We start from the raw sequence: 7,706 nt of genomic DNA, 5'->3' as shown, positions 1-7,706 counted from the left end.
GATCATCTATGATAATATTTATTCCAATGGGATCTCATTAGTTTCAATTTATGCGTGTATTTATAAAAATGGTTGTGCTTAAATAAGTATAAGATTCTTTATTAATTGATACATCCATCCATATTAGTACTTTAGGCTTTGAGATCTGTCACTATTTAGGGCCTCACACTAAAATTATTTAAGTTATGGGAAGGTTACCATTATTTTTGTCAGACTTTGGATAAGACTGCCTATGGTGAAGCTCCTTTATAGCATGTTGGATGTAGGAGAGAATAAGGGTTGTAAAAGAGACTGAGAATCAGTCCAATCCATTTGCAAAGCTGCTATTTAACTTGTAAAGCAGAAATAGCTCAAGTGAGATTTGAAAAGCGAAAAAAGGGCTGATTTTTTGAATTAAATTTAATTAGGTAATTCCTTGGGGTGTTTTAGAAATTTTAGCACATCATTTTCAGGCAGTACTTTTGTTTCTTTCAGGCTGTTGTACTTCAGATAGTACTTTTTAAATCAGGATAGCTGGTGCATTTAAGGGCCAGTAGTTAGAGGACTCTGCAAATTTCCAACCTTTTGTGCATTCACTTATAATCATTCAATATTAATTCTTTACATACCAATGGCATGGCACACTGGTAATTCCTGTAATTCTCTAGGTAAAACACTTTTTTTTTCCTGCATGGTCTTAATGATGTATACAACCTAATTAGGAGTAGTGAAAAATGCTGGACACATTCTCAGAGTTATTAGTTAGAGCGCTTTGGAACTGAGACTAACTAAATTGAGCTTATTGGTTAATATTTGTTAATATTTGTTAAATAATCCTGCAAATTAGTTAATTAAATAATTGACTATTTGAGCTATATAATGCCCAGGTTGGATGGGACTCTGAGCATCCTGGTCTATTGGAAGGTGACCCTGACCATGAGAGAGGGGTTGGAACTGGGTGATCTTTAAGGTCCCTTTCAACCCAAATCATTCTGTGATTATATAATTTGTTGATTTTATCAATGAAATGCTTCCCTATACCACTACTCCATAAAGATTCAGAACACAATTCTTTACTCAAGAATAGACACCAACAGAGAATTTTTGTCTTTTATTTAAAGATCAGCAAGACAAATAAGAAATTAATTCTCCATTTAAATTGCAGTATTTCCTTGCATTTTTAGGTGAGCGGAGGATTTTTATAAACAACTGCTCCAAATACTGGTAGAACTCTTGAAATCTGAGAGCTGCTTCCTGAAAAAAAAAAGATAAAAAGTAAAAAAATAATTCTGATTTCTGCAGCCCACATTGAGGGGAAGCTGTTTATACAAGCTCCTGAAACTCTAGAATTTATGTATTTAGGGGAACATAATTTAAACTTTTAGCCTGGTGCTTTTATTTTCCAGCAGCATGGATGTAGCCAAAGGTGATGCCTGTAGTCCCACATTAAATTACTTCTTTTGCACAGGGGCCAACTTTCAAGGCCTTTTCCCCTTCAAAATAGGGAGACAATTTAATTGAGATTGATGCACGGCGTATGCCAAATCCTAAATTATGCCTGGGAGTTGTTTAGGAGACTTTGAGCATAAGAAAATACCCCAGGCTCTACCCTAACAATTAAACAGTTTAAACAATCACTTGCTGTGTCTAAAGACTGTGCCCAGGCTTTGTTTAATTTACTTTTACTGCTAGTAGAAGTACATGCTGGTAATATAAAGTATCTCTGGCTTTATCAATTCTGAGCTCTGCTTAGATGCTGAATACAATCCAGAACTAGATAGGTCCTATATTGAAATAAACTCAAAAGGAGATTTTCCCACCAAAGTACTGCCAATACCTATTGACCAGCAATAAATGCCAGCATATTCTTGCATGGGATAACTCCCTGCTTTGTATTCTGCCTGCTATATTCGCCAACAAGACGGATGATTAATGTCTTATAAAAGCAGCAATTCCAAATGGGTGAGAAGCCAGCTGCACCAAGGCTGGTCCTGGGTCCTGTTATCCCCTAGCAACATCCCTGCTTTGCCCTCCCTTCCCCACATACAGCACTCTGTACACTAGAGATGCTGAGTGGCATTTTTAGCTGCAGCCTTCCTTGAGGACACACATTTGCTTTTTGGGAGCAGTGAGGAGCCGGGCTCTGCTGTTTGGCATCTTTCCTGCCATCTCCTTGTTGCAGCTCTGTTTGTGTGAGCCACACTCAGGTGTGACTTCAGCTGGTGCTGCTCTTTGTTCAGGTTGTGCAGCTACCGACTCTGCCTCCTCTGGAGATGGCTTGTGCAAAATAGGAGGGGGTTGGCTCATGGTTGGAGGGAGGGAATTCCTTGTTCACCAGAGGTTTTCAAGACATGACTGGACAGAGTCTAATCTCATGGAGGCTCCCTCTCCCATGAAAGGCTGGACCAGATTACCTTTGGAGGTCCCTTCCAGGTTCTGTGGCTGTTGCAGGATGTAGTCAAGAGCCTGTGCTCACTTTTGGGATTCTAGTCTACTTCTTTCAGTCCCCTAGTTTTTTTTTCCTTACAGGCTGCTGTTCTGGAGTTTTCCACACAAGATTTTAACCTTGCTGTTGGAGATGAGAATTAAGCTTTCTATTTTATCATCAGCAGTGAAAGGTTTGTGAACACAGCTTCCTTACAGGGCTCAAACTCATGGAGGTAATAGAAGAATTCCATTTCAGATTTATTTTTTCAATCTCTTAGCTCTGAAGATCCTATAGTGACTTTTGAAGGAACCAACAATATTTGAGTAACAGAGTTTACTGAAGTTATTCCAAAAAGTTATGCAAATTTATTTAGAAAACTCTGAGAATGTGGGTTAATTTCTTACATTATTCTACTGCAGACAAGAGTCTTACTTGTTTAGTACCTAAATTAAAAAAAAAAAACAAAAACTGAATAAACTATTTGGTGCGTGGATACAGCCACTAGATGGGAGGCAAGAGCTGGTTAGGAACTAGGAGCCTGAGCTGGGGCTGCACTTGGGGAACTCCTATCAGCTGCCACTGCCAGCTGTGACATGCCACCCTGGAACTGCACACTAACACATCTGGGACCACTTTGACCACTGTACACAGGGAGGTTATTCACCGAACTGAAATATTTTTTTATTAATTGATAGTGATGGTGATGAACTGGTGAGGGAGTGAAATATTTTAAAAATAACTGTGTTAATTCTTTGCCTCTAAATGGCTTTGCCTTAAGAAGTTCTCTGTTTTCATCTGCAGGGCTGATGGAAATGAACACTGTTCACATTAACTGATATATATGAGGTCTGTTACAAATAAAACTGCCAAAGGCTTTTATGAGGCAGGAGTGGTATTAGCCTATGTGTTAGGAGGATGGAATTCAAGACCTTTCAATGTTGCAGAACTTCTGTGTAGCTTTAGGCAAGCTGATTTTTTTTCCTCTGTATTTCAGTTCTTTCTTGGCTTCTCTTTTTTCCCCCCTATTGAAATTGCATATAATGGAACTTCATGTCTTTCCCAGTGGAGATTAATAATGTGTTAATAATAAGACTGTGTCATCGTAAGACTACACAATACAGAAGTGTCTTTGAACAATATGTGGATACATTTTTAATAGGAAAAAGTCGCAATTTTTCAAAGCTTTGTGTGGCTTCTTATATTTAAGCCAGGATAGCAGGAATCTGATCCAGCCAGTTACCTAAAACTATTTGTAGAAGCTGACATAGTAAAAAATTAGGAAATTGAATACTTTGAAAGAAAAAGACACACTAATATTAGCCAAAAAGGGTGTGGTTTGAGTAACCAGAGGACCCAGAGTAACCAGAGCTGGTAACGTAAGAAACTAAGAGCATGAGATTAAGAAAGTAGGAAAAAACTCAGTTTAACCCCAGACCCTTTGCTGAAGCTTTTACTATAGTGACACAAACAGTATAATTTGGAATTGTGACAAATGACTTCTGTAACATCCTGGAAGTGCTATTCAGTATGAGTGTTCTGTCACATTCCATTTTGGGAGTTAGAGTAACTTTCTTGAGATAGACAGAGGGACCCGAAAGATCCCTCATCTCCACCTTTACCAGCTTTGGCAATGTCTCAATATTAGATCTGGAGCTTCTTTTTCCTTTTCTCCCCTGCTTGTACCTTCTTTGTGTCTTTTATTCTTCTCTTACTTTTTTCCTCCCTTAGCCAAGAAAGTGTGTATGGTAAGGCTGCTGATAAAGTTGCCCTGTGCACAGAGCAGCTGACTGAATCATACTAACATTCTTCAAAAAAGGACAAATAAGAACACCAAAAGCAGAACCTATACACCAAGTCCTTGTTGGAGCCTGGCTGCCTGTGCTCAAGGGCAGCTCTGACGTGGCCTCATCAGGCTCAGGGCCTTGCTCTTGTTTTTTTGTGGATCTGCCCTGCTGATTTTCTGGCCCTGCTCGGCTCTTCTAGCTGGGTGCTGTGAGTTGGGGCCATGTCAGGGGAGCACTGTTGTGTTCCTTACTGTCACCTGTACCTTATGTCTCACCTGCTCCTGCTGCTCCCTGACAGTGTTTTCCATCCTTGCTGCTTCCTTTGCTACTTCTTTTTTCTTTTGAAAATATGTCTTGCTTTTTCCTCAAGAAAACAGGACATCAGCACTAACAACTTCAGACCATCTCCCAGTGAAATTGTCTTTCATCTTCTCCCTACAAAGGATGACCTAAATGCTGGCCAAATGTGGAAAGTTTCCATTAAAAAAACCCTCTCTTTTACAAAAAAGAAAGACATTAATCATGATGTTAAAATTAAAACTTAGTCAATATTGTCGCTATTTCTCCTTTAAGAAGTTTTAATAATGTTTACCATGAGATGAAGCAAAATTGAGCCCAAATCTCAAATCTTGACTCAGACCTTCCTATCATTTAATATTCTAATATTAGCTTTGGGCTGAATCTTACCAATACTTTTAAATTCTGTACCTATTCAGTCCACCAAAAATACCATAAAACGGATTATTTATCAAAAAAATCCCAAGCACTAACCACTTTTCCCTATCTGAGAAAGTGCTTTAACTTTTTCACACTAAAAAGACTGGCAATAGTAGTAATAGGTCTTGCATACCTGTTGCTGAAATTGTGCTTTAAATGTGCTACATGGAGAAGGTGGGTTTTGTTTTGGAGAAGTAGGAGCATATTCTGGCAGACATAAATTTGAGCTTCCAAAGTTCAATCCCCTGACATGTACAGTCTAGTCCTCCACTCCAGATATTTTAACAGTTGCCCAGGTGCAGTCCAGTATTAAGAGTAAGAGCTGGCATCCCTGAGCTCACCACTGCAACCCTGCTGTATAGTGCTGCTCATTATTTGCTGCTACCCAAATTCAGACATGTGAGTCTGCACCCTCAAGAGGAGTAAGTGCCTTGTCTGACCCTGGAGCTCCAACCTCAAATAATGCTGTAGAGGTTAGAACCTGATTAACGATATATGGAGATGTCCCAAAGGAGCTGCTGTCCCCTGTTGTATCTGTGATATCTAGGAAGGATGAGGCAGCCACTTCAGTTACATCACCCACTGAGCTGCTAACACAGGAGCATTAACCTATGCTAAAAAGCCTTCTGTGTCCTCAGTACAGAGTTTTAAAATCTTCATGGAGGACTAAATAGCATTTAAAGCCCATGTACTCTTTGACTAGGTATTCAGATATCCTTTTCTCTCTGCTCCCAGCTTCTTAAACCAGCTTTATTATACAGTGAAGGGAGGATTTGTCCAGGATAGTTTCCTATCCTAGCAATATTTGGTCTCCTCCTCTGCTTCTGCCTCTTCTTTCCTACCTTAACAGCCTTTTACTAGCAAAACGTTAGAATTATAGAATGGTTTAGGCTGAAAGAGACCTTAAAGGTCAACTAGTTTCAATCCTGCTTCTGGCTAAAATATGATGAACTACCACATACCTAGAATACAGATACATAAACAGACATTGCTTATTTGCTTCTTTCCTCTCCACTCTGCGAAAAGTGGTAGTCTTTCTCCACGGAGTCTCTGGATGCTTCCTTGGCCTGGATTATCCCTTAAGAGCAGAAGTGTTGTGCTGAATAGGGGAACAATTTACACAACATTTTAATTTGTGAAATGCAATTGAACTGCTACTAATTATAGTGCTGTAGTGTACAGAGGGGAGGTTGACTCAGACTGAGTGAACTGAGCAGAAATCACATCCATACTTCCCATCAAGCATCCCACTGCTGTGCCACCAGAACCAGCTGGTAAATGTCAGCAGCTAATATTTCTGTTTTCATATTGTCTTAATTTGTCTGAACAAGCCAAGGAAAAAATAACTATGTCCTGCTATGAAAAAAATTTAACTTTTCATTAGTGGTTATCACTGGATCTGGTGCTGTGCAGCAAGCTGTGACTGGAAAAGGACATTGCAGGCATTTTTACTTGGAGTGGCAGGGAGAACTGGACTCAGAAGATTCTGGCATTCATTTCTGTGGCCATTGGCTACACCAGACGTGGTTGATTCACAGCACTGCTTTACACAGGAAAGAAGCACCTTGCACAGCAAACATGTGCTTTCTCTCTCCCCCTTGCCCATGCTCTGCTCTTGTTCCAGCTACAGACAAGGGAGATTCTGCAACTTCTTGGCTCCATCAGGAGCCAAATGCTTGCTGTCCCCCTCTTTAATGCATCTAGATGATAAAACAAATTCTATACTTGTGACCAAAACAGGACATGAGCCTTTCTTTTTGAGCATGAGGTAGGATCTCATATACTTAAGGTTTACCACCCTCCTAAATGAGATTGCTACATCCAACCTTATTGGGAATAGTACGTGTGCCAGTTGTGCCTGGGAAAGTGCAGGTTCAGCTATGAATCATGTCAGGTTTTGGATTATAATTTAATATAGATTATGACAGAAAGCTGATTTTACTCACCTTCTAAGAAACTTACTGGTATAGTCAGTCTATATGCCTATTTTTTGGGAGATGCAGCTTACCCACAAAGCAGGACTGGCACACATGCACCAGAGTATTACCTTTTGAATTTTGAAGTCATGATTGACCCTTGCTAATCAATTGAAGTCTCCACCAAAAATTTCCTATTCAGAATATAATTTGGTGATGTCAATTGGTGGATTTCCAAATCTATATATCTACATCTATCTACACATATACACACATATATCTACACATACACACACATATATATATACATATATGTATATACACACACATATATATACACACACACACATATATATATTAATTATTTCCAGACTGTATGTAATCCTTTGATGCAAACTAACAGAGGCAGAGACCTTACCAGAAGCAGAGATCTTAGTATGAGCAGCCATGGCTTCCATGAAGCAGCTTTTTGTCACATCAGTCCCTCTTTGTAGTTACACTTTATTTGACTGTTAAATGATTTGCTATTTTTTGCTGCTGACATCACGCTTATCTCAGACTTTTCAGCTGAGAAAGGAGGAAGAAGGAATAATGAAAAGGGTTAGCAAAAAGAAAAAAGGGGATAAAGTTAATGGTGTCATTTCTTTTTATGCTACATACAGAACTGTAGCTGTAAATGGGTACCAGTACCCATTCTATTGTTAGAAGTCCACAGCTAAGTATAATACTCAACATTCAATTAATATGAATTATTATTTACCTCAGTCTAAATGTGCAGCACTTGTAAAAGATGGATATGCTCATTATTTTGAAAATGTCTTTGTGAAATAAAGAGCAGAATGAACTTCTGTATAGAAGGGGAGGTATTCACTGTATTGATAA

At 39.1% G+C, this 7,706-nt stretch overlaps 1 long non-coding RNA gene across 1 annotated transcript; it reads right to left on the bottom strand.

Moving 5' to 3' along the window:
* Positions 1–1,075: 1,075 nt before the first annotated feature.
* LOC121470915 (uncharacterized) lies at positions 1,076–7,380 on the bottom strand. The gene is made up of 3 exons (XR_005982211.2): positions 7,243–7,380; positions 5,871–6,007; positions 1,076–1,233 (listed from the first exon to the last, which is right to left on the bottom strand). It is a non-coding gene; the product is annotated as an uncharacterized lncRNA (long non-coding RNA).
* Positions 7,381–7,706: the final 326 nt, after the last annotated feature.

The sequence above is a fragment of the Taeniopygia guttata genome, chromosome 1, assembly GCF_048771995.1.
Source record: "Taeniopygia guttata chromosome 1, bTaeGut7.mat, whole genome shotgun sequence".
Classification (NCBI taxonomy): Eukaryota; Metazoa; Chordata; class Aves; order Passeriformes; family Estrildidae; genus Taeniopygia; species Taeniopygia guttata.
The sequence above is the reverse complement of the archived record's forward strand: the minus strand, read 5'-3'. Positions and strand labels throughout refer to the sequence as shown.